This window comes from Lissotriton vulgaris, chromosome 7 (genome assembly GCF_964263255.1).
Source record: "Lissotriton vulgaris chromosome 7, aLisVul1.2, whole genome shotgun sequence".
Taxonomy (NCBI): domain Eukaryota; kingdom Metazoa; phylum Chordata; class Amphibia; order Caudata; family Salamandridae; genus Lissotriton; species Lissotriton vulgaris.
In genome coordinates this window covers 270,195,554-270,210,058 of record NC_141695.1, presented here as the reverse complement: position 1 = coordinate 270,210,058, position 14,505 = coordinate 270,195,554, and positions in this window count along the sequence as shown.

Below are 14,505 nucleotides of genomic sequence, written 5' to 3'. Positions count from 1 at the left end.
CTTGATAAGTATCACGTTAAGGTACAGCCATGAATCTTTCTATTCTCTAGTCTAGTGCATGCATATACCTGATAATTTTCCTTCTTCTGAGTTTTTCTATTTACTAGGTAAGTATGAAGCATAGAAGAGTCTGGAGTATAGATAAAAACCGGGACAAGACATATAAATACAAGGAACACATTTAAGGGACACGCGTAATTTCTTTGTTTATCATATGTTAATCAGTCAGTCAGTCAATAAAGCTTTATTTCGGCAGATTTCAACCATAACAGCAGAGTACAAAACACAGTATAAAAGTTTAAATTCCTAGTCCAAAGGGTAGTATAAAGCTTTACATGAGACCAGATTAAAATATAAATGAGATCAAAGTGCAAATATGACATAATATTAAAATATTAAAATACCAATAAAAGTAAGAAAGGGGTCATAAAACAAACACTAATTGGCAAAAATGCAAGGGATGGTTATCATTCCTAGCAGTGGTTTGCTACAGCTACAGCCTAACTACTCAGACTTCCTATAACCTTAATCCTAGCTCTGCGAGAGCACTACATTGAAAACAGAAACCTTGAGGTGGCAAAGGCAATCAGTGGGGATGAATCGTATTTCAGGATCTGATACACTACTAAATACTTCTTGAGACCCATGTTGTTACATAATTGCCGAATCCACCTTACCCTAACACAACATGGAGATCCGATTTCTCCTTTTCTGTGCTGCCCGGACAGCCCAAATGAGTGGTTATTGTACCTCTCCATTTGTTAGTTAAGGCCCTTAGTGGGAGTGCTCCATGCCTGAACTGCAGGTAAAGTTTCTTTGCCATTAGAGGCTGAATATTGTCCAGAGTCTGCTCAAATTTGTGAATGTATTTGACCTCCAAAAAGCTGTTACTTAGAGCACCCAATCGACTATTCTGTGTTAGACACACCAAATTGTATTCCTTTAGTGCCAGGGAAAGTGATTTCTTGGAAATAAGGGGACATGTGTCCTCTGGTGAGTTCCAGAGGTTAGGTCTCCCAATTTTGGTACAAAGGTGTCTAATGTGCTGGAGCCATGGTAGCTTCCCTGCTCCCAGAGTGGACAGGACATTCTTTAATTCCTCCCTGTAAGTGGCAAGTTCAGGGGTGCTCCAAAGTCGTCGCCAAAAGTGGAGAGTGCGGTTTCCGATTATATCCTTTATGGGGTCAACTCCCAGACCGAGCCTCAGGGGGATGAGTGGTGTACCCTTCGGGAGCCCCAGGATCATCTTACGAATTTGTTCTCTGTCAGAGCCAGTGAGTTATTGAAGCAGTGACCCCACAGTTCAACCCCATAGATGTCTTCCCCCCGGACTTGTGTCTTATATATTTCTACCGAGGGGCTCATCATTTTCAGGCTGCATTTGTTATGAACCTTAAGAATACCACTGGAAGATGGTAACAATTTAAGGTTTGTTTTTGTTACTTGGGGCCCCCAGTCCATTTGGTCTTTAATACTAACCACGGGGAGAAAGTCAGTCTGAAAATTGACACAAAAACCTCAAATGCTCAAAATAAACTTCTCACCAGGTTGACATAGCTTGCCATGTTTCAGCCATGCGGCCAACTTGCCCGGCTTTCTTCAGGATCTTAATGATATTAGTTGCTACTGCAGGAAAGATAAAGGTAAGTGAACTATACTATACATCTAATTTTTCATAAAGAAGTAAACAGATCAGTAGTGTATTACCACCCTACCAGGCATCAGGACAATACTTATTAAACATATTATTTGAGGTGTTTTTGTCAATTTTCAGACTGACTTTCTCCCGTAGTTATATATGCTTGTGATTAGGGGTGTGGAGTCTAGTTGGTCTATAAATACTACCTCCTAGACACTCTTACACATATTTCTTATTTCCATTAATACTAACCCCCAGATATTCAAAAGTGGACGTTCTCTCCAAGGCTATCCCATTCATTTGGGGATGAGGACAATTGAGAGTCTTTGCGTGAAAAAACATATATTTAGTCTTAGAGAGGTTAATCTCAAGGTTTTTATTTTTACAAAAATTGCAGAACTCTATCAAAGTCCTTTGCAATCCCATAGGGGACTTGGATAATAAGAGCATGTCATCCGCGAACATAAGTGCAGGAATCTTACGGTTCGCCAGCCGGGGGGAATATAAATATTTTGTGAACAATAGATCGGCAATCAAGCCATTGAGGAAGAGAGAAAAGAGTGTGGGGGCCAGAACACAGCCCTGCCTGACCCCTTTTTCCACCGGGAAGGGGGCTGTTAGTTCCCCTTTTTTCCCAAAGCGTACCCTTGTGTATGTTTCCTTATGCAGGCGTTCGATCTGGTCACATAAATATGGTGGCACACCCATGGCTCTCATTACAGCCCGGAGCTTTTCACATCGGAGCATGTCGAACGCCATTCTTAGATCATCAAAAGTAAGGTACAAGCTACCCCCTTTCAAAATAACAGTCTTCCAGTGTATTATTTCCAGTCTGAATACCTGGTGGATGGTAGAAACCTTCGACCGGAATCCAGCTTGTAATGGTGTAAGGATCTGATGTTCCTCCATCCAAAACTGCAACCTCGGTATTAAAAGCGTGCATATAGTTTCTGGGAGATGTCTATTAGGCTGATTGGGTGATAATTTGCTGGATCTAAGGGAGAACTCTTTTTAAATATGGGCACAATTTCCACTCCCAGTCAGGTTGGAGGTTAACTTTATGCCCCGAAGAAGGGCATTGAAGAAAACACATAGATAGGGAGCCCAAACCTTACGTTCGCTATGATACAGGTCACCAGGGATTTTATCCAGACCTGTGGCCTTTGATTGCAGTAAAGAGTCCAGAGCCACTCCCACTTCTTGCATAGTACAAGGAGGAGTACTATTGTTTGTACTGCTAGGAACGGATGGAGCACCGGGTTTCGCAGAAACAACTAGAGAGTCTGAAGAAGAATTTTCGATGCCTATAGAATATAGTTAAAAAGGAGGCTCCAGACAACTTTGCTAACATTAGTCTCGATTGCTGGTGCTCCATCAGTGTTGCCAGATTTAACAAGATTCCAAAAGGTCCTTAGGTCGCGGTTGTCAAGGGCAGATTTAATGTTCTCCCATCTTTCCGCCTCCCATTCCCGCTTCGCCTCAGCAGTGATTTTCTTATAGTGAGCCCTAGCAGCTCTTACAAATTTAGTCCATCTTACTCTTCTCCCTTCATCAACAGCTGTTAAGTTAGAGAGGGGGGCAGGCCCCTCAGAAGGATGTTTTTTACTGTGTCCCATGAGAGATTTCAATTCCAAGACCAGTGGATTATGATCACTGTCGGGCCTAAAGCTTACCCTGAAGTTTTTATGCAGCTCCAGAATTCGACACTAACCATAATGTAATCTATGGTGGAGCTGCTTCCCGGCCTGTTATAAGTAAAATTACCAGAAATATTCAGGGGAAATCTGCCATTGCATGCTCTAAGTGAATGGGAGACTGTAAGCTTATAGAGCTGCACCCCTAGGGGGGTCCAGCCACGAACAGGATACATGTTGCATTCTGGGATGGACCATACCGAATCTTCATCGTGGGTAATAGAGTTAATGTCAGACAGTGGTTCATAATGGCAATTGAAGTCTCCCCCTATTACTTTATATATAGAGTCGGGAAGGTAAGAGAGCAGGGTTTGTTTTTAGTGTGGGTGTACCCACATCCAATTTCTGGGGAATACCCTGTTTCTGAGGTATTGGAGCATTGGTGAACAGGACGTGGAGGAAACCCTCAACAAAGGTCCCCATCCTGCTCTATCATAAGAGGAAAGTTGCAGAATATCATATAGTAGGCATGCAGGAGCATCTGCGGCCTACGCTTTGGGCTTGAACATGTCCTTTACAATGAAGCCATAGTACTGACCATAACCCTGCTAATAGGAGGGCAGGGGTCCATGGTCTTTGATCGTACTGATGTGATTAGGGTAGTATGTTGTTATTTATGCACCGCTGATGCAGCTGGATTATTGATGTGTATTTCTCTGATCTATTTAGCATTGCCCACACTCATGTGATGATTCATGTTTTCTCCTCATTATCTGCTGCATTACCTGCCCTGAATGTGTTGACACATGTCGTTTTTGCCTTGTTTCGTTAGGATAACTAGCATCATTTTTGGATCCACCTTGTGTGCACAGTGATGAGGTTTTGATGACATGTGCAACTTATAAGTATGTACTTTATTGCACTACATGTTATGCTATGACAATTGCCTAGTTGCGAAAGTCATTTATGATTTATGCAATTGTGTTCTAAGTGTTATATACAGTATATAAGATATGTTTTTATACTACTGTGTGGAGTTTCTTTTGTGGTGTATTTATTTTGTGACTGGTGCGTGTGATGCGCAAACACTTTGCACATTGCCCGGATAAGCCTGACTGCTCTGCCAAGCTACCAAGTTGGTGAGCAGGGGTTATCTTTGGTGTGTAACTCCCTTACCCTGACTGGAATTGTGGGTTCTGCCTGGCTTAGGTGCATACACAAGGCAACCAGAAACTCTCTCTCTAAAAGTTAGTTATACATTTTGAATTTTTTCAGTTAGATCCTTATTTGGTGCATACACAATAAAGTTTAATGTTTGTGATATATGTGTATGTGGTCGTGTTTACTTATTTATAATCTAATATTTTTATGTGTATAATGTTGATTGTATTTTTAATAATTACTATTTATGCTTTAACTAGTCCTATGCCGTTTAATGTTTGTGATATGTGTTATTATTTTGGCGTGTTTTCAATTTTTTGTAGGTTGTCTGAGAGTTTATTTGATAGTTTCTAATGTTGTTTAATTTGATATGTTTTTTTAAATGTTATTTATTTGCACAGTTTGTAAATATTTTGCTTTATATTATATTATTTAAATGTTTTCTAGGCAATACGTTTTTTGGGGATATTTAATATTTAATTTCTATATCTTTAACGAGTTGATGGTATTTTATTTATCAATATTGTTATCAATATTACTTATTTTAGACATATTTATAGCAATATTTTGCCTATTGCTATTTGTGGTTTTCTTGGTTATATGCGGGATGACTATATTTTGAAAATAAATATTTTTTTCTGATATTGCGGTAATTCGATATTGTGTTCATCTGATATAATGCCATATAACCATACTAACAGTCTTGGGTACTACCTTCTTTAGAAACGATTGCTTGTACCCTGGTACAGAAATGGATTTGTGTCCAGGGACAGTGTTTTTTGATGGGATGAATCGGATCCTTGCATGGCTGACTTCATATTTATTTGGAACGTTTTTCATCCCTTTTTTTATGGAAAACAGCAATACCTGTAACTGTTCCACCTCACTTTGTGTGTTATCCTCCCTCACTTTCCCTCTAGTCTCCACTTGTTTGCTTCTACGTACAAGTGCCTGGTGTTAGCTAAGTATGTGGGTAACAGTCTTGAGAGATTGCATCATGCTTCAGATCAGAAAATAATTTGTCTCTGACTGCAGGGAGACTGCTGCCAAAATGGCTCCCATCATTCCAGAGACTTCTTGGAACTACCAAAGGAACTGCAGCCTGTACAGCAAGATGCTATGTGTGAACGATTTACAAGAAGGTTCCATGAAAGCTGCGAAGGAACCAATTCCTGGAAAATGTCCATTTACCTTCATGCAGAGGCAAGTCGGCATGCCTCACTGATACAGACTACAGGTATCCTTCTTTAGTGCATTTCACTTGGGGGCCTATTTATGAGTTTTTTTGTGTCGCACTATGCAACCTAGTGCAAGACCGATGCAAACCTTAAGACAGACTTTTGAAGCCACCACACAAAGCCACTGTGCATGGCTCTGAGTAGCTCCAAACATTTGGAGTAACCAATTGCAAATCGCTGTGTTGCGTTACTCTGGCCTGGGAAAATGTTCCATGGGTGGTGCGTAGATTTTCCCATGTAACACCAATGGAGTTTGACCCTTCGCATGCCCAGATTTACAAGAAGTTGTAAACCTGAGGATGAGTCAAAAACTTGTAAAGAGGAGCAATATATCTATTTCTCCTGATTGCTTCCTCTTTCTGTGTGTGCTGCATTCTGCAGCAGACATAGGAAGTGGAATTGGTCTGCCAGGGCTGCTTGTGCAGAAAGGTGCCCCTTTCCGCACCAAAAATGTCCTTCATGCAACGCTGGTGCCCTTGCACGCTGGTGGAAGGGCGCCTGAATTGGTGCTAGGCTGCCAAAATGGTGCCCGTGCCGGGAGAAAGGACAGAAATCCACTGTGTTGACGGAAACACTGCTCCTTCCGACCCTTAACTTGGCATGTACTGCAGTGCAGCAAGGTGACTTGCTGCGCAGCACTGCGTCAATTTCCTAAGTTGTTTCTCTTCTTCATGAAAATGCCTGTCCACTCATTTTGGGCCTGTATATTCATTTCCATTAAAGGGATATTCTCCTCTCCTTGACACAAGTACATCTATCATGCTTTGCAGAGTGGGTCGCAAAATGTTTGGTTTGTGCTTTTCATTGATTTTTGGGCATTCTGGCCGAAGCGTGTCCATTCCCTGACCGCTGAAAATTTGCCCATTTTAAAGTATGTCAGGAAAAAAGAGTATAAGTGTTATTTAGTGTGAAAGGCAAAAGACTTCACGGTAATGGAGAAAAGATATTTGGGGGCGCATGCTAAACGTACAAGGCCAAATGAGAATGTGGCAATTTGGAAACAGATCAAGAATTGTACACTTGAGCTCAGGATGAGACAGGCAACTGTTAACTGTTGGCTGATTCAACATATTTTCATCTCTATGAATTCTGCACCAACTCGTTCAGTATTTTTAAGCTGTTCAGGCACATTTTAGAGGCGGGTTTCCAAAAGGCTGCTCGTCACCGGATACATTCTTTTCCTAGCTGAAGCTTTCATTTCATAAAATATTGTACTTGAGGAGTTGTAGTTTTGCTTCATTTAATTTGAGCAAAATGGAACAGATAGCAAAAATGTGAGGGAAAACCCAGTGATTGGAACGTCGCGGTCCTGGTGACATGCAGCCATCTAATGACGCTTTATATTAAAGATTACACCACACTACACATCCCCGATGGAAGTGCATGCCGAATGTGGGAATATTAAAGACATGCTGGAAGGAGAGGGTATGGGAAATATCACACAGACTCAGAGGCGCGGGGCATAGTATGTTAAACAAGCCCGCGAATATCCATCCCTCTGCTCTGCAGGAGTAAGTGTGGTTATGCAATGGCGGACACGAAGGAGCTGGCCGACACTGAGGAGAGCGAAGGAGGCTTCTCCGACTTCAGCGACTCAGAGCTGCTGCTCGTGGACCTGCCGGACAAGCTGCCTACACCGACATGGCAAATGTCCCCGAATCCGAGGGCGAAATGACAGCGGCGCTCAAGACCGTGGACCTGGGCGGGCACGACATGGAGAGCTGCGTGTGGCAGTACGGGGCGGCCCGGGACTACTACCGGCTGGCCTCATACAAGATCGTCAAGGAGATGGTACTGCTGCAGCGACTGAGGCACCCCAACGTGCTGCAGGTAACGGGGGCTCCCAAGCAAGCAGGGAGTGTGTGCGGTGCATGGCTGGACGGACCGGTGAGCTCTCCAGCTACTGTAGAGAGCACGGCATGGCAACAGTAGGAAAGTCTCATTCAAGCTGCAGCTCGAGGCAGGGGAACCGCGGGACATCCAACTCTTGATTTATAAAGCGGCCCAACGAAAAGCGTCAGTGACCAACAGTCAACAAACCAGCAAGGACTCTCATGTACCTCTTTACTTTTTCTTTTGTCCTGGCCGCCATTTTGCTGCTGCTCTCGGCCACTGAACTCTAACCCGCCATCTTGTCCAATCCCTTGTCCTTTACCCTTTTCCCTCATTTCCCCTTTGACGATCCCCCGACCCCACTCAATGAAACTCTGCTCTCCTGCTTTTTTTTTCTGGTCTTGACCTGAGAAAATCTACTATGTGTATATAAGTATATAGAGATAACTCTAATCACTGGTATATGCAGTAGACCTTTGTACTCTATCATTCATATGTGATTCTTAAAGTATATCCATTGGTATCACTTCCTTATGTATCTAGAGATAACTCTAATCACTAGTATATGCAGTAGACCTTTGTACTATCTACCATTCTTATGTGACTCTTGTATATCAATTCGTATCCCTTCCCTATGTATATAGAGATAACTCTAATCACTAGTACATGCAGTAGACCTTTGTACTATCTACCATTCCTATGTGACTCTTAGAATATATCCAGTCATATCCCTGCCCTATTTATATAGAGATAACTCTAATCACTAGTATATGCAGTAGACCTTTGTACTCTCTACCATTCCTATGTGACTTTTAGAGTATATCCAGTCATATCCCTTCCCTATCTATAAAGAGATAACTCTAATCACTAATATATGCAGTAGACCTTTGTACTTTCTACCATTCCTATGTGACTCTTAGAGTATATCCATTTGTATCTCTTCCTTGTGTGACTTTACTACTTGTACATTTGCAATTTTTCTTTCTATTTGTATCTCCTCCTTGTGTGACTTTACATCTTGTACATTTGCAATTTTTTCAGTGTGTATCTTTTATGTAACGCATGTAATCCTAAGTCCTTATGTTTTTCAACTTGTTCTAATATAAAGCGCTCTGACAATTTCGGGTAAAGTTTGCGCTATATAAAATCGCAATAAATAAAATAAAAAACTGGATAGAGAGAGACAAAGATACAGCCTAATAAGTTAGGTTGAAAAAGCGAAGTACAATTAAGCTCTCATCTGTCTTCCTGGGTCCAGACCTTACTGATGGGGCCTTTGCCTCCCCAGGCACAGATCATGACAGCTAGCAGAATAAAAGTTTAACTTTGGGCTGTAGGATGTGTTTTGAGCCCTGCCCGCCATTTACTGTGCAGAAGTGGTAAGTATGTTTTACTTTATTTTTGTTAGATAAGTTGGCCTGCTATGCCTATGTTATGTATAATTGGGAGCTTTCACTTTAATTGACTTTTATTTTTATTGGAGCGTCTTTCATAAAGTGGCTGTGCTATGAAAGTGTGTTATAAAATGTATTTTTGGTTCTCATCCACTGTTGATTATTTTGGAGAGGGAGGATACGGCTGTGCTGTGACCCATCTGTCTCTCTATATCTGTATTGGATTGCGGCTTTACAGATTCAGGGGCATATTTATCTAGGAGGTTTGCCCTTGCATCATGCAACAGCGCGCAAGAGTGACGCAACTCTTCAGCTCTGCATGGTTTGATAAATCCAGAGTAACAAAACACAGTGCAAATTGCTGTGGTATGTTACTCTGCCCTGGGAAGGGGTACCATGGGTGTTCCTGCACATCCACTTATAGATATTTATGCATTCACAGATTTACCAACAATGGTTAACCTGGGAATGGGTCAAAATCCTATGCCTTCCCTGATGAGGCGTAACAAAGAGAAATATCTTTTTCTCCTTGTTACTTCCTATTTCTATGCAGCACACATAGAAAGAGTAAAATGCCTCTCAGGATTGTTTTGTCAAGGAAGGTGTTCCTTCTGGCACAAAAACAATCCTGCTTACTATTCAAGCACCTTGGCACCAGGGAGCTAGGGTGTCGGCACTGGTGCAAGGCAGCACATTGTGTGCCAGCACTGGGAAATGACAGGAGTATACGGTATATTGTAAAGTATGGTGCATTACTGCCCTTTCCCTATAGAGCAGCGCAGCACAACAAGGTGGCTTGCTGCACGATTTTTGGATAAATATGACCAAAAGAGATTCCTAATTTGGAAAAAATGGCAGAAAGGAGGATGTAGCTGGGCAAAGCCAGAGTGTCTTCTGTGTTTTCTAAAAATTACAGAGGACACGGCTGTGCAGATACAGCACGTCTTCTGTATTTACTTAAGCCACTTCATCATGTGGAATGTGGATAGGGATGTTATGCAGTTATGTTTGTCGTTTAGAAGTTTTTAGGAGGCTACAGACCTATCCGGAATCTTGAGAACCTTTTTTAATTGATTTTTCTTTTGATTTCTGAAGGAGATTTGTTGCTTCTATGGATCTGCTAAATGCGTATCTACATGCTCCTAAGGTAACTTACTACAATTTTACCCCCTCTGGTTGTATTGTTCCAGAATTAAGAAATGAATCTGTTTCCTTACCTTGATGATCTTCGGATAAGTGCATCTTCTTTTTAAAAGGGACAACAGCATGTACAGACTGTATGTAGAGCTCTACAGGATTATGGTTTCCATTTGAATTTCATGAAATCATATTCCAGTTGCCATCACTGACTATCCAATAAATTTCTTCAGACAGTGCCCAGGGTGTACCTTCGTGCACAGAGGAAATTGTAGTTAAAACAATGTTTGAGCAATCTTCTAACAGAGAACTCTGCAACTGTGAGAGCAGTGGAGAATACATTTGTGTTGAACTATCATTTTTTGATCACGTCGCAAATTGTATCCTCTGGTACAGCATCTGTTAAAACACTGGAATTATTGGTCACAGTAGAACAACAAGAACATTCAATTAACATATACTCTAAAACAGGACTTGGATAGGTGGTTAATTCTGAGCAACCTGGACAAAGTTCTCTGCTTGCTCAGAAGACCATAACGGCAGATGCCAGCATCAAGGGCTGGGGGGCTGCAATGGACAATCACACAGGTTAAGGGCTCTGGCCGCAGGGGAAATTGAAACACTCTACAAATTCAAGGCAGCCGATTTCAAGGCCCTCTAGGCTTTCCTTCCGTTCCTTCAGAGACAGGCACTCACAATAAGAAATAACAATCAGGCAGCCAAGGCTTATATAAATCAATAAGAAGGTACAAGTGTCTGGTGACTAGCAGTGCTAGCTAAGGAGATAGGGAATTGGACAGAGCCTAATCCCCTTACTCTGTAAGTAGTTCATATTCTGGGGAGTGAGAATGGGCTTGCAGACTAGTTGAGCAGGAGTTTTCCTTCGTCAACCTCAATGAGTAGAACACCTGTGATTTTCCAGCAAATCCTCCAGAAATTTGATCTTCACTGGATGCACATGTTTGTAATGAAACTGAAAATATTGTTTCCCATGTTCTGCTCCCTGGGTCTCTTCTAGAGGGCTCAGGCCCAGGGTGCACTATCAGTTCACTGGCCAAAAGTTCTTACTTATGCCTTTCCTCCAATTCTCTTGCTCACCAATGTACTCATAAAGGTGATTCAGCAAAGGGCTCAGGCTCTATTAATTGTTCTAAACTGGTATCTATAGGCTTGGTTACTGTTACTCCTCAATCTAGCAGTGAAAGATTATTTCAACCAATCTATCTCCACTGTGAGTTCCTCTTCTTACATAAGCCTCTTTGTGGAGGCTCAGACAAATGCTCAGGGTTTTGAGAGGACAAGAAAAACTAATTTGGGTTGTTCTTAACAGTTAGTAATGTAATGTTAGGTGGACTTGTGTATCGGTGCTTGTCACCCATGTGGGTATCCAGGCGTGTTGTGAGGCTGGGCCTAAATGCAGGCAGTCTTGATGGTCACACAAGAAAACTAGTTGAATAGCCAGGTCTTCACCTTATTGAGGAAATAAAGAAGTGAGAAGGAGGCACTGATGTGTTCGGGTAAGTTGTTCCAGAATTTGTAGCCTTGGTAGGAGAATTGTTGACCTCCCATGTTGCTTCTGTGGGTGCAGGCGTGTGCGCCTTTGAGAGTGAGGCTGATCAAATTTGGCTGGTGGGTTGGTGGAAGTGAAGCTGGTGATTGAGGTATGTCTGTCTTGTGTTTTGTATTAGCTTGAATGCGTGTGTGAGAATTTTTAACTGGCAGCACTTTAGGATGGGGAGTCAGTGGAGCTCTTTGATGAGTGGTGTGGTGTGGTTCGGCGTAGGAGCTTTAGGATGTGCTTGGCAACAGCGTTTTTGATGGTTTAAAGTCTGTGAAGGAGATGGGTTTGGGTGCTGGCGTACAATGCTTTGCCATAGTAAAGTTTCCTTGTGATTAGGGCCTGCGTTATGCTATGTATGGTGTACTTTGGGAGCCACTTGAAGATAACATGCAAAGGATGTGGATGCATGGAGGCTCTAGGGGGCGCGCAGCGGAATGGGTGGGTGAGACCGCAGCTCCGCTGGGCGACCGACCACAGACTGGTCTGTGATCGCCCCATAGCCCACAGCGCCGTTATCTAAGGGTCATCACGGGCGTCTGAAACCGCCAGGATCATGATGGACTGAAGTCCGAGGTCTGCAGCTCACTATTTACGGCGAATTTTATAAAATACGGCAGCGAGGTTCCGCGGCGGCTAAAATGGCGGCCACATAGCGGTACAGCAAACGGCAGCAGTGAGTACAACGCCCACCTGTCACCGTCAGCACGGAGTTAATGTGTGGCATCACATATGCATTGAACAAACGGCGCTTGTAAATGGACATTAGTTGTGCCCGCCTTGGATGTTTTACTAAATTGCTCGGCGATTGGGTCTGTTTGGATGCAAGATGGCAGCGCCCAGTGATCGGCAGAATGGCGCGTGAGGTTAGCGCTGACCGAGGCTCGTTCGGACCTCGAAGTGAAGCGCAGTGCACCATACCAGCCAGTGCCCGGTCGCTTTTTGAGCTGAGGAAGCAAGATTACAGCGCATTGCGGGCTGTCCATACAGCGATCTGCGCAGTACTAGACACGCAGCAAAAGGTGCGAAAGGCTTAGGTGGTATCCCCGGAACAGACCATGCACAATTCAAATCTGGGCTCTCCCCTTTGCTGCAACTATCGCCACAACGGATCCTGCTGAGCTGCGGCGCGGGGAATGCGCTGCCCGGGGCATTGATGCCACACTACAAAGGGGACTCCTATGTACAAGAGCTTCGGAGCCATGCGCTAATTACAGCTGAGAAGGCGGGATTTTCGATCTTGCATTTGATTACTCTAGATCTAAATCCCCACTTAGGTCGACTGAATCTTTGTTGCCTGTCATAGAGTAAAAAGCAATTCACTACTAGGTTAAGCAAACCAATAATTGGCACGACTCTGAAGAACCACTTACCACGAATAAGTTTTAAAGTTTTATTACAAAGCCAAAGATAACTGAAGATACAAGCATCTCAATATAAGGTTCGAAAGGTATACTGGCACCAACACGAACATAAATTCTCTGAACGATCTTAAACGACAGAAAAATACCACCAAAGCCAGGTCAAATACTAACTGGTTTGCAAGAATAGACACAAGATGTAGCTTAAGCGTCATTTACAAAAAGAGAAAAGAATCAGGTTAGACTGTCCCTACACTAGACTAAGTGACATCCCTACTTAACAGAATTTTAAGCTAAAAAGGTGTCAGCCGTGGTGACTTCCAAAGAAGTTCACTCACTTTCCCTTAGTCTCTGATGTAAATCTGTGCATTGCAGTCATGCCCTCTCTGCCTACCCATCCGCTCTCTAAGGGTCCTCAGGCCATCTGCTCTAACTCCACCCCAGGGTGCTGTCCCTAATACAAAATCACAAGTATAGACGCCCCTCACGTACACCTCTCACGTGGTTTCGATTCTGGCTTTTTCCATACTGATACTCCTCTGGGCCTCTTGTTAGCGTTGACCTTGCTTCCCAGGCTTCTTCTCGGCTCGCTGGTACCCCCCAGTAAATTCCTGGAGCCTCCTCCAGGCCTGTGCCTGTCTCCCCGGACAGAGCTCTATTCATCACTCTCTTGATTGGAACCCCCTCGCACCTGCAAACAGACACCCATGAATTGGGCCCCAAATTCCGACCTCCAGTTTATCTTCCAGGTCGTAAAACCTCGAACATGGTTGGCAATTTATGCTTAACGAGACCTGGATTTTAACTAGCACATGCAGATCAAAGAAGCAACTTTATCTTTCCAGGCCTACTAAATTACTTTGCAAGAAGCTTGCACTCTGTGAACCTTTATTTCTTAAACTAAAACAAATTCTACTTAATACACTCTGATTATATGAAACACATCTACAAAACATGATTTCTAACATATGATCAATAATATTCTAAATAATAGTAATAGTAATAATCCATCTGATGTGAACTGCAAAGGCACGTTTTCGTTCTTCTTCCATTGCCATGAGGCCTGCACATTTCTACATTTAACAGCATTAGATCCTCTTCTGCAACAGCCACATAACATGGAGTCTTAACAACACTCTAGCATTTCTAAGCATTTCTACATTAGCTTCAAACTCTAAAATATGCATTCTACATTGATTAAACACTCATAAGTATATGTATTTCTATATATTTTCGACACTTCTACATGCTTTAACTATTTCGTGCATCTAACTTGTAAATATGGTGCACTTATACATTTTTCTTAAATTGTGCTCTCTCAGTTCCCCCCTTTGATGACCTCTAGGGGTCATCACCATCACAACACCATCATTGAATTGAATCAGACAGAACTTGTTGCAATGCTCCCTCGTTTTATCATTTCTAGAGCCCTCAGACTCCTGTATTGGTTGTCCTGCATTGCAGTTAGTCTTAGTCTCTGCTCCTGTTCTCTCATGGATCTTTGCAACCTATTTGCTCTATACCATTGGTACAGCCTCACTAACCCCCAC